The following is a 10,237-nucleotide window of genomic DNA, read 5'->3' as shown; positions in this document are numbered from 1 at the left end:
CATTGCAAAATGTTATATGGGGATCTGCTTCTGTCTGTTTTTTAAATATATGCCTTTCCTTTGCCCAATACCTAGGTCTATAATCCCTCCCTCTAAATGGGTACTCCTTAGTGCCTTGTGTGGATTTATCTTGTTTATTACTCAAACTACTTCTCATATTCCCAAAGAATTTTTTGTGGGGGTTTCTTTCACTTTTCTATTTTAAATTTTCTCCGTTGATCCCCCCAGGAATCTTGTAGGGAAATATCTCTGTGTTCTAACTCTTTGTTAAATATATATTAAAACACATTTTTTGTTCCCTGTTCCCAATGGTAGTCTCATTTTTATAGCTAAGATATTTCTTCTGTTTTCTCATTCTAATTAATCTTGTCTCTTTCTATAATTTATTGCTGATCCTTTCCTCCATAATCTGAAAGTCCTCAAGATCAGAGAAAGGTACAGTAAGATTCCGTAGTGTTTTTATTTCTTCTTATAATTTCACTATTTCTTTCCTCCTCTCTGCCACTATGAGACTCATAAGACCAAAGGAACAGGAATCAATAATACATAACCAATCTGTTTTAAATTTATCTTTACCATTATTAAATGATGGTAATTTCTGAATCTTCAAGCCTTTGGGTATAATCTGATCAGCTATATACCGCTTAACGGTAACTACCTCCCACCATATTCTGTTCTACTTTAGTATAATGGTCTCTAGTTTTTTCCAGCAATGGAGACTCATGCAAACTATTTTTATTACATGGTAAAGGATCATGGATTACTAATAGTGGGTTTTACTATGTATAAAATGTGAAAACATTTGATATAACTGAAGGAAAATAGTAGTTGCTATGACAACCACTCGAGGATTGTGTAAGTATGATTTTTAAATCGTTTTTATTTTGTAGATTATGGAATTTATATAGAAAGATTTGTATATTTCTATTGAAGATTGGTATTGAGCTGATTATTATTGTTTTGGTATCGATGACAAACAAATGAAGAACTTTGATTGGAACACTAGCACTATAAATAGTAGTCCATATTGGACACATCCCAAACCTTAAAAAAGATCTATGTCTACATCAAAACGCCTTGGTTACTGTGTGGCATATTGATCTGCCTTTTGATCACCAATATCCTGGAGCTATTATATACAAGCAAGATTGGATGTAAAAGAATTGGACTCCATAAGTTTGTTATATGCAACAGAAAGGAGAGAATCTGGTAGGAAGATTGGCTGTTATTCATATTACCTTTTTATGGGGTGTAGATGTATATCTATCTGGCAATAAAGTTTTTTAAAAAGGGTAATCTGCCTACATCCGGCTTTTGTTCTCTTTGTTTCCTTTTCTATAAGTGAATATCAGGGAGTAAGAGGAAAAGAGACAAAAGAAAGAAGAAAAAAATGAAGACCCGTTATTGAAGCTGAGTTTCATTGATCTCAGGAGATTCAAAAAATTTACTTCGCTACATATGATACAATTTCTTCCCTCACATTTGGATATTCTACGTGGTTTATATATATTTTGATGTTTAGTGTGTACCTTGTCTGACAAAACACTGAGCGCCATTTTACAAACTTTTCATCATCATCATCAGCTATTTATATAGCGCCACTAATTCCGCAGCGCTATACAGAGAACTCACTCACATCAGTTCCTGCCCCCTTGGAGCTCACAGTCTAAATTCTCTAACACACATACAGACAGAGAGACTAGGGTCAATTTGATAGCAAACAATTAACCTACTAGTATGTTTTTGGAGTGTGTGAGGAAACCGGAGCACCCAGAGGCAACTCACGCAAACACGGGGAGAACATACAAGCTCCACACAGATAAGGCCATGATCGGGAATTAAACTCCTGACCCCAGTGCTGTGTGGCAGATTTTAGTGGTTTAGTGGTATTCTATTTAGCTTGTTTAAGGCTGCTGCCGTTATTTAAGTGCCACAGATCCATTTTTTGTGCTATAATAAATAAATAGCAATTATTAAATAATATATATGGAATAATTAATGTAAATAGGAAATTAATAAATAATAAAAACTTTATTAATAGACTCTACGTTTCAGTTTATTTCTTATTTATCTTGTCTTCTCTTAGAACGATACTGTGACTTTAACTCTCTGCTACATAGACACTGCTCCCTCATCCACCATTTTTCAGTCACCGGCTATATGCTCTCATCCTCCATCGATGGACCCCTGCACCTGTACAACCATACCATGACCACCCAACAAGCAGCACTCCATTGCTATAGACAGCTAAGTATACTTCAAAATGACATTCCTCAGAATCCCTTCAAATAATTTTTCCACAACCAAATTCAAGCTCATAGATCTATCATTTCCAGGTTCTGACTTTGTTCCCTTTTTAAAAATTTGTGCCACTGCCAATCTTGTGTCACTGACCCGCTTATGAAGTAGTCATAAATGTAATAAATAATTGTCTAGCAAATAGGGAACTTGTTTATTTTAGTGCTCATGTGTGAATGTGAGATGCTTTGTCTGCTTTAATCTTGCTTAGGTACTGCACATCCTCTGTTATACAAGTAATGTTTAATGATGTACATAGGCTATTGCTACTTAACATATTCCATGTCATTTTTATTTATTTGTGAAAATATACAAAAAAACTTTCTCTTTATCTTCTGCAATACTTTTTTTTTCTAAAATTCATTATTTTGTACCTTCCTTACAAATATTTTATTGAAACTGAATGAATTGTTACCTTGTTGTAATTACAATTCCCTAAATGCCCCTCACCTGTACATTACATTAATATTTGTTCTATTATTATTATTATTATTATTAATTTTTATTTATAAATATATATATCTATTAGCTAGTACCACCTTCAGTAGTGCTTCTCTTCCAGTTGGTTCTTGTTTCATTATGAAAGGCAATTGTCGTTTAAGATAAAAATTTACTTCCTGTGTGAGAACTTTTTTGATTGTCTTAATTTATATATTTACCCACACATGAGGAGAATCACATTATTCTATGCTGCCCTCTCAGCTTCAATAATAATTTAATTTTAGTACAATCATTTATGCTAAGTGGCATATCGCCATCCCCCAAACAGTACTTTATTGGTCTGCAATGATCTACTGTGATCATTGCAGACTTTGTGGAGCTAGTTAGCAACATGTTCATGCCTCAAAATTTTGGATCTGCCAAAATAAGATTGAAAAGATGTTTAGCAACACTCAGTAGCAGCTCACTGAGAGCTAAAAGGCAGGTAGGTTGGGACAGAGGACTAGTTGGAGATGGACAAGAGGTCTGTCCAAGAGGAACAGGATTCCACAAGATAGAAGTTCAGTAGAGTGAGCTCATGAGACAGTTCAGAGGATGAGCTATGGTGTGTCCCAAAAGGAGTAAAAAAGCTGAGACAGAGGACCAATTGGAGACAGAGTAGTAGAGGTTGATCCCAGAAGAACTATGTTCACAAGATTCTTATGTTTCTTAGAGAAAGAGAGACACAGATCTGTAAGAGTGGTAAGTTGGAGACAAGAGGGAGTACTCTGTCCCTGAAGAACTGGAACCATACCAAGTTTTATGCACGTTTTGTCGCTATCCAATAACGATTGTTGAATCTCGATTTGTGTTTCCAATGCACTAATATTTATTCTCAAAGAGTAGCAGAATGATTCAAGCGAAATAATAACTACAGCAGTTACTTATCGCAGGCGCTCTGGATCCAGTGAACAGTCATTCAGGTCTGAAGTCTGTGGTCAAAGATGACTGCTCACTAGATGAAAAGCTCCTGCTTATATACAGTCAGAAATACAGTAAAATAATGCAGATGGTGTGGCTTCTATTGGTCCAGGTTTCAGGAAGGTCCAGGGTGCTGCAGATCATAGGCTAGTTCAAACCAAAATATCCAAAGGTGGGGGTCATCTCTCCAGGCGATGTGCTCTGACTTTCCCGCCAAGAATCCAGTCTCAACTAGTCTATTAGCATTTTATAGTATGCAATGTGCGATCTCTTCGTCGAATGAACCGGACAGCTGCTGATAATTAGGGGATCAAAATGATACCAGACATGACACATTTCCTTTAACCTGTACCATATGTTTTACTAATATGCATATAACTTATAATATTAAACATAAATACTACTATAATTTGACATACACAACTATGTGTTGCAACTACGATTAATGTGTACTAATTACAAATGTGTGTGTTTGTGCGAATGTATATAAAAGTGTAAAAACTGTTATTGCCACGTGTTGCGGCTGGATACGCCCTTCCACGCCGTAGCGTGCTCTACGCATATTTTCAGACAAAGACAACCAATTTTGCTCGATATTAATTGAAATGACTTTCTCCAATTTGCTGACTTCGACACAAGTGACTGGCTGAGGAGGGGACCTGCAGTCAAGACTGGACAGAGATGAAACAAAATGTGATTTGTTGTTTTCAGACAATTAAAGCTCATTTATATTCAAAACATCTAAATTACCTACTGGAGACCTGTTTTTTGTCCCTAAACACTAGTCACTAACTAAAAGGCTTCCACTGTACATTGTCATAATTTTTACAGATATCACCTCACTGGGCAAGTCTTAAATAGGTTTTTACGTATACAAAACTTCCTCCCCCTTTCTTATCTGTCCTTCTTAAACAATTATTTCCTTCCAAATTCACTGCCATGAATTTTATGGAACCAAGTCTCACTATATTATTATTTACCATACATATGATATTTTTTACTGACATTCTGTAATTTATGTCCTCTTTTAATTCCTCCCCCCCAAACTTCTGTTGACTGTGCCCTGTTCTAAGGCTACAGTATCTTGTCCCATTGTTTCCATCTGCACCCTCTCCCCATTTCCCAGTTTAAAATATTTAACTATTTTCTCCACAAGCACAATGGCACCCTTTACTGCAGGTAGAACCTACAATGCAGATTATGAAGGAGTAGTTTTAGCAGCAATATGAGAACCAGGATGCTGTAATGGATGTAAATATTAATTTAGAGCAAACAGTAGAAAGTAATCACCTTGGAGTGGTTGCAGTGGTGTGAAAGTGAAAACCATATTGATAAGAGAGGTATTGAAATAGATTTGTATATTAAAATGTATAATGGAAAGAAGAGGTGATTCAGAACAAAATATTGTTTCTAATAGGGGTATTGGTATTCTTGCATGAGTTAACTGCACACTAAGTTTAATATCGTACCTATGGCTCTAGCTGATTCCCACACTGTACATTTGGATGTCACTACTTAACCAACACACTTCCATCCCTCTACCCCTAAGTGCAGAGGTCCCAATTATTAGTCTAGTCATGAAGAGAAATTGTTTATATTACATATTCTTACCTTAACTTTAAACAAGCACACATTGTCAGCTATTCTAATGTTTTACTTGTAAGATGTAACATTTGCAACTTGAGATTTGATTTGGAGAATAGTTCAAAAACATTTTTATTACCTAAAAGAGGAAATAACAACTTAACACCAAAATGACCAAGGGCATTTTGTACCATGATGACCAGACTCATATTCACATATTTGTGATGTGTTGGTTTTTACCAGGTACAACTTTTTATTTTTTTTACTTTATGCAGCCAAATTTTATATAGTTTCAAGCTAATTACTAGTCATATAAACCTACATAGTATTAGCTTGATGTGGCTCAGATAAACTCTGTTTCCAGACGTGGCTTAAAACCGAATATGAGGAGACTAAATTACTTTATATCTTCGATTTGATTTCTAAAGTCTTCTGCTCTACCTATGAAGTATTTATATTTAGATAGTTCCAGACACATAGTTAGGCTGGGTATACACTACAGTGTTTTCAACCGATTATCGGGCCAGTCAAATGATAAATGGCCGTTCAGCCCGATATCACATTAGTGTGTATGCTGCAACGTTGAACGATTAGCATTCCAAAGCACATATTATCATTTGATTTAATTTTTAAACCGGACTAAATATGTTGTTCAACGATGGAACAATGTCGATCCAATTCTGCAGTGTGTGTGCGCTCATGATCAGCAGTGTCCATAGATCTCTATGCAGTGTGCAGAGTCACAATCTTTTCAGCCGATCGTTATGACAGATGATAAGCACAGATCTGAAGGTAAATCGTGTAAAACGTGTATAGTGTGTATGCATGAATCAGCATACTGATCTGAACTTTTTGTTCTCTGTCGTTGGTAAAATCGTTAAAGATGCCACATCTGGAGACATTTTCTGTAGTGTATACCCATACAAAGGCGTACCTAATACCAATTTATGGAATAGGTTGTAAAAGCTAAATACCTTGAAATATCTCTCTAAGGTTACATCAATATAAATAATATCCCAAAAGACATCCCCCACATTCTTGGTGATTATATAATATCTCAGGACATCTCAACTGGGTGACTTAGCACCTGGGATAATTTTGAATGAAAAGGAATAAGTACACAGGAAAATGTAATATTTTCTCAAATTTCTTACTTGCAGGAGTCATGTTGGTGTACAAATGAAGGGAAACTTATGATCTCTTGTGTGTAGGTAATATCATCTTTGTAGGACATTCTGAAGTAGGAGAGTGTATATAAACCCTGACTAGAACAGTGTTTGAAAATAGATCTTGAAAAACAAATTTGCATTTGCATAGACCTTCTAGGTCTGACTTCACAGGAGAAGGTGGGTTGAGGGTATTCTGCAGAATGTTTAAAATGTCCTGTAAATCTAACAGAATTGATCACTTTTGAGGAGCCAATGCCATATTGAGAAGTGTCCCATTATCCCTGTTCTTCCAGCAAGTACAATGTTTGTTAATTTGTGAGTTTACCATTTTCTGTTGTTTATTCCCTTTTATTTTACAAGAAACTATTATGTCTTTGTATGTCATTTTGTTAACTGTTTTCATCTTAAGCTTTGTGATTTTAACTTAATGGGTCTATTTCATTAAGGAAAGCAAAAAATGAGTAACTTTAGACCTAGGCAAAAACATGTTGTTGTATTGGAGGAGGAGGTAAATTTAAAATGTGATGACAGATATAATTGAGGTAGAGCATGTCCTAGATCAACTTCTAATGTCGGTGTAAAAATAAAGCTATCAGGTATTTGTGTCCTACATTAAAAACTGCCAGTATTTTCCTTATGTGCAAAATAATAAACTCATTTGCACCCCTTGCATTGCAACATGGTTTTGCCAAGGTTCAAAGTTACTAATTTTCTTGATTTACTTTCCTTAGTGAATCAGGCCCAATAAGTTCAGGGGGTATATTTACTAAACTGCAGGTTTGAAATAGTTGCCTATAGCAACCAATCAGATTCTAGTTATCATTTATTTAGTACATTCTACAAAATGACTGATAGAATCTAATTGGTTGCTATAGGCAAAATCTCCACTTTTTCAAACCCACAGTTTAGTAAATATACCCATTATGAATTCACGTGTCAGACTTAGCTTGATATTAGAACACTAAATAGATCAAACAGATTAGAAAATTTGGTTCATGATCACTCTGATGAAAGTAAATTGTGATAGATCTGTCTGTGTGTGAGTGTGTGTCTATAGTAGGGAATTTAGACTGTAAGCTCCAATGGGGCAGGGACTGATGTGAATGAGTTCTCTGTACAGCGCTGCGGAATTAGTGGCGCTATATAAATAAATGATGATGATGATGATAGATCAGTTTAAAGGGACAACCAAAGGCTTCCTGAGTAAGAATGTCAGCTCTTCACAAAAAACCTAGGCAATGGCATAATTGGTAAGGCAAAGTTAGTGTGTGGGACATACATAGAGTGTTTTAATCATTTTTAAACAGACCAGGTGGTTTGTTTTTGATCAACCCTTTGTCGCACACATGTCACGCGGGCTCAGGTGAGTGCTGAATCTTGACAGGTAGCATATTGTAATAGATTTTTTATTTCAGTGTAATATACAATATATATCAAGTTTTCTAAGTTCTATTAGTTCAGGCTACCAGAGAAGACCTGAGAAGTTAATAACAATTACCTATGCAATACAATTAACCTACTTTAAATTATAAGATCAAATAACTGTGATTTTATATTATATCAGTTACATTATCAAGCGACCATGTGTAAATTGCATTATTAAGGATCAACTCTTATATCTTCTACAAAACTTTGCTAAAATCTGCATAGATTAGTAAGATAATATATAACATATTTGTGTACTCTCAATATCATAGAAAATATTTCAATAAGCTTATTTAATAATTATATACAGCACCACGTGCTTACATGTTGCACAGCAGAAGATATGTGACTATACATTTTTTGAATCTTTAAATCCACCAATATACATTTTTTTTTGTATGTTTAGGTTTACCAAGAGATACGACCAATATACAATTCCTCATAAATAGTAAGAAATGCATAAAGACAAAGCAAAAATAACTGCACATCTGATTCTCTTGACATAAATGCATCAGAAGTATGAAATTTAGAAAAATAAGTAGAGTACTACCAGTGTGTTCCTGGATGCAGTCCCTAAACTCCTGTAACTAAGGTGTGTTTTCATTCCTGCTATTATTTAACCTGGTTACATGCATCAATGACTCTATCCTTGTTTCCTGCTCAGAATATTTGCAAATATGACTAGTATGTTCCTGTATGCAAAATTTAAACTCATGTAACTCCTGTACCAGTGCATCTTAAGCCCTGCTATTGTTTAGCCTGGCGTACCTGCATTACTCCTACCACCTTGTCTAGCTTGGCCTCCAGCCACTGAGATCCATGCTCTGAACTCATTTATAATTATTTTTGTTCCTACAACTGTTTAACAGCATAACTAATGCATGTCTACCCTGCAATAAAGAGTTCTGAATTTATCTTAACATATGCCTTCTGCTCTTCAGTTTTGGGACAAAGTTTTGTCACAAAAGCCCTGCCATTGCACTCAGGGCTGTATTTACTATTGGTGCTGCATTATAAGTGAGTGCACGCACTCTAAATAAGTAATTGTGCTTATGTAACACTATCCAAACCCCGTGCTCCATTATTTTTTGGGGGGAAAATGAGTGGTCTTTAAATACATAAACCCATTGCTGATTAAAAGAAGAACCGGAGTGTTTATTAAAGTTCTTATTTTCACCTTAATGTGCTTAATAGGAGCCAGATTGTTTATTAGATTAAATATATTACCTGCACCTTGCTTTCATAATCAAAAGCACTTTGCTTACTACATAGGTACCATGGGCCTGATTTATGTCCAAACACATCTTGCATGTAAGTTGTATTTTTAAACAGAGTATGCAACTTGAGTGTAATTTCATCTGTATCCAAATCCAAACATATCTCAAGATAAGTTTTGATTTCAATCTGTGTAGAAGTACGCTCTGCCTAAAAAGTACCTGCCGTACGAAGAAACACAGAACAGACTGCAGTTATACCACATGCATATGTATAATAAAAGGTCACATCAAGACTTCTCCCGAGCTGCACTGGAATAACCTCCCACGCTCCATCCGTTTGTCCCCTAACCTGTGCTCCTTCAAACGGGCACTCAAACTCATCTCTTCCGCAAAGCCTACCAGCCTTCCACCTAACCCTCTCTCCATGCTCACTCTCTTCACTTCGCTCCTCCTTAGTAGAGGGGAGCACTTGCTCCCCTCCTCCAACTCCCTTTGTGCCTGTCGTCTGTCTACCCTCCCTATAGGATGTAAGCTCGTATGAGCAGGGCCCTCCTCCCTCCTGTCTCTCTACATTCTCTTCTGCTCCAACTTCAATATATATTGCCTTGCCTGGAGCCTCTGAAGTCTTGGTACTACTTATTTATTGTTTTGTACTGTTATTCCCTGTACTGTCTATTGTTTGTACTCTGTACGGCGCTGCGGAAACCTTGTGGTGCCTTATAAATAAACGATAATAATAACAATAATACATCAGAACGCATTAAACTTTTAATTGATCATAAAATAATTGTATTTATTTTTTACATTAATTACATAAAGATGACTTCAATGTGTACTGTTTATACAATGCTATTTAATAGTCTATGTTAGTTGCATTCAGTTGTTCTGTAATAGCTACTGGCACGTATACCTGTCAATTTATGCCATGTCAGTCATTATTATCAGTCGCCATTTACACCTGCATTGGGTGCAAACTATACAGATGAAAACAAGTGTACTTACGACCAGAGTCGGACTGGCCCAGCGGGGGACCGGGGAAATCCCCAGTGGGCCCCAATGCCTGATAGCCCGAACCCCACCTGACAAGGGGTGGACCCACAATAACATCCAAATGTAAGATGTCACTGTGCTGCAGGACTTGCG

This window comes from Mixophyes fleayi, chromosome 8, assembly GCF_038048845.1.
Source record: "Mixophyes fleayi isolate aMixFle1 chromosome 8, aMixFle1.hap1, whole genome shotgun sequence".
Lineage (NCBI taxonomy): Eukaryota > Metazoa > Chordata > Amphibia > Anura > Limnodynastidae > Mixophyes > Mixophyes fleayi.
This window is presented reverse-complemented; position numbering follows the sequence as displayed.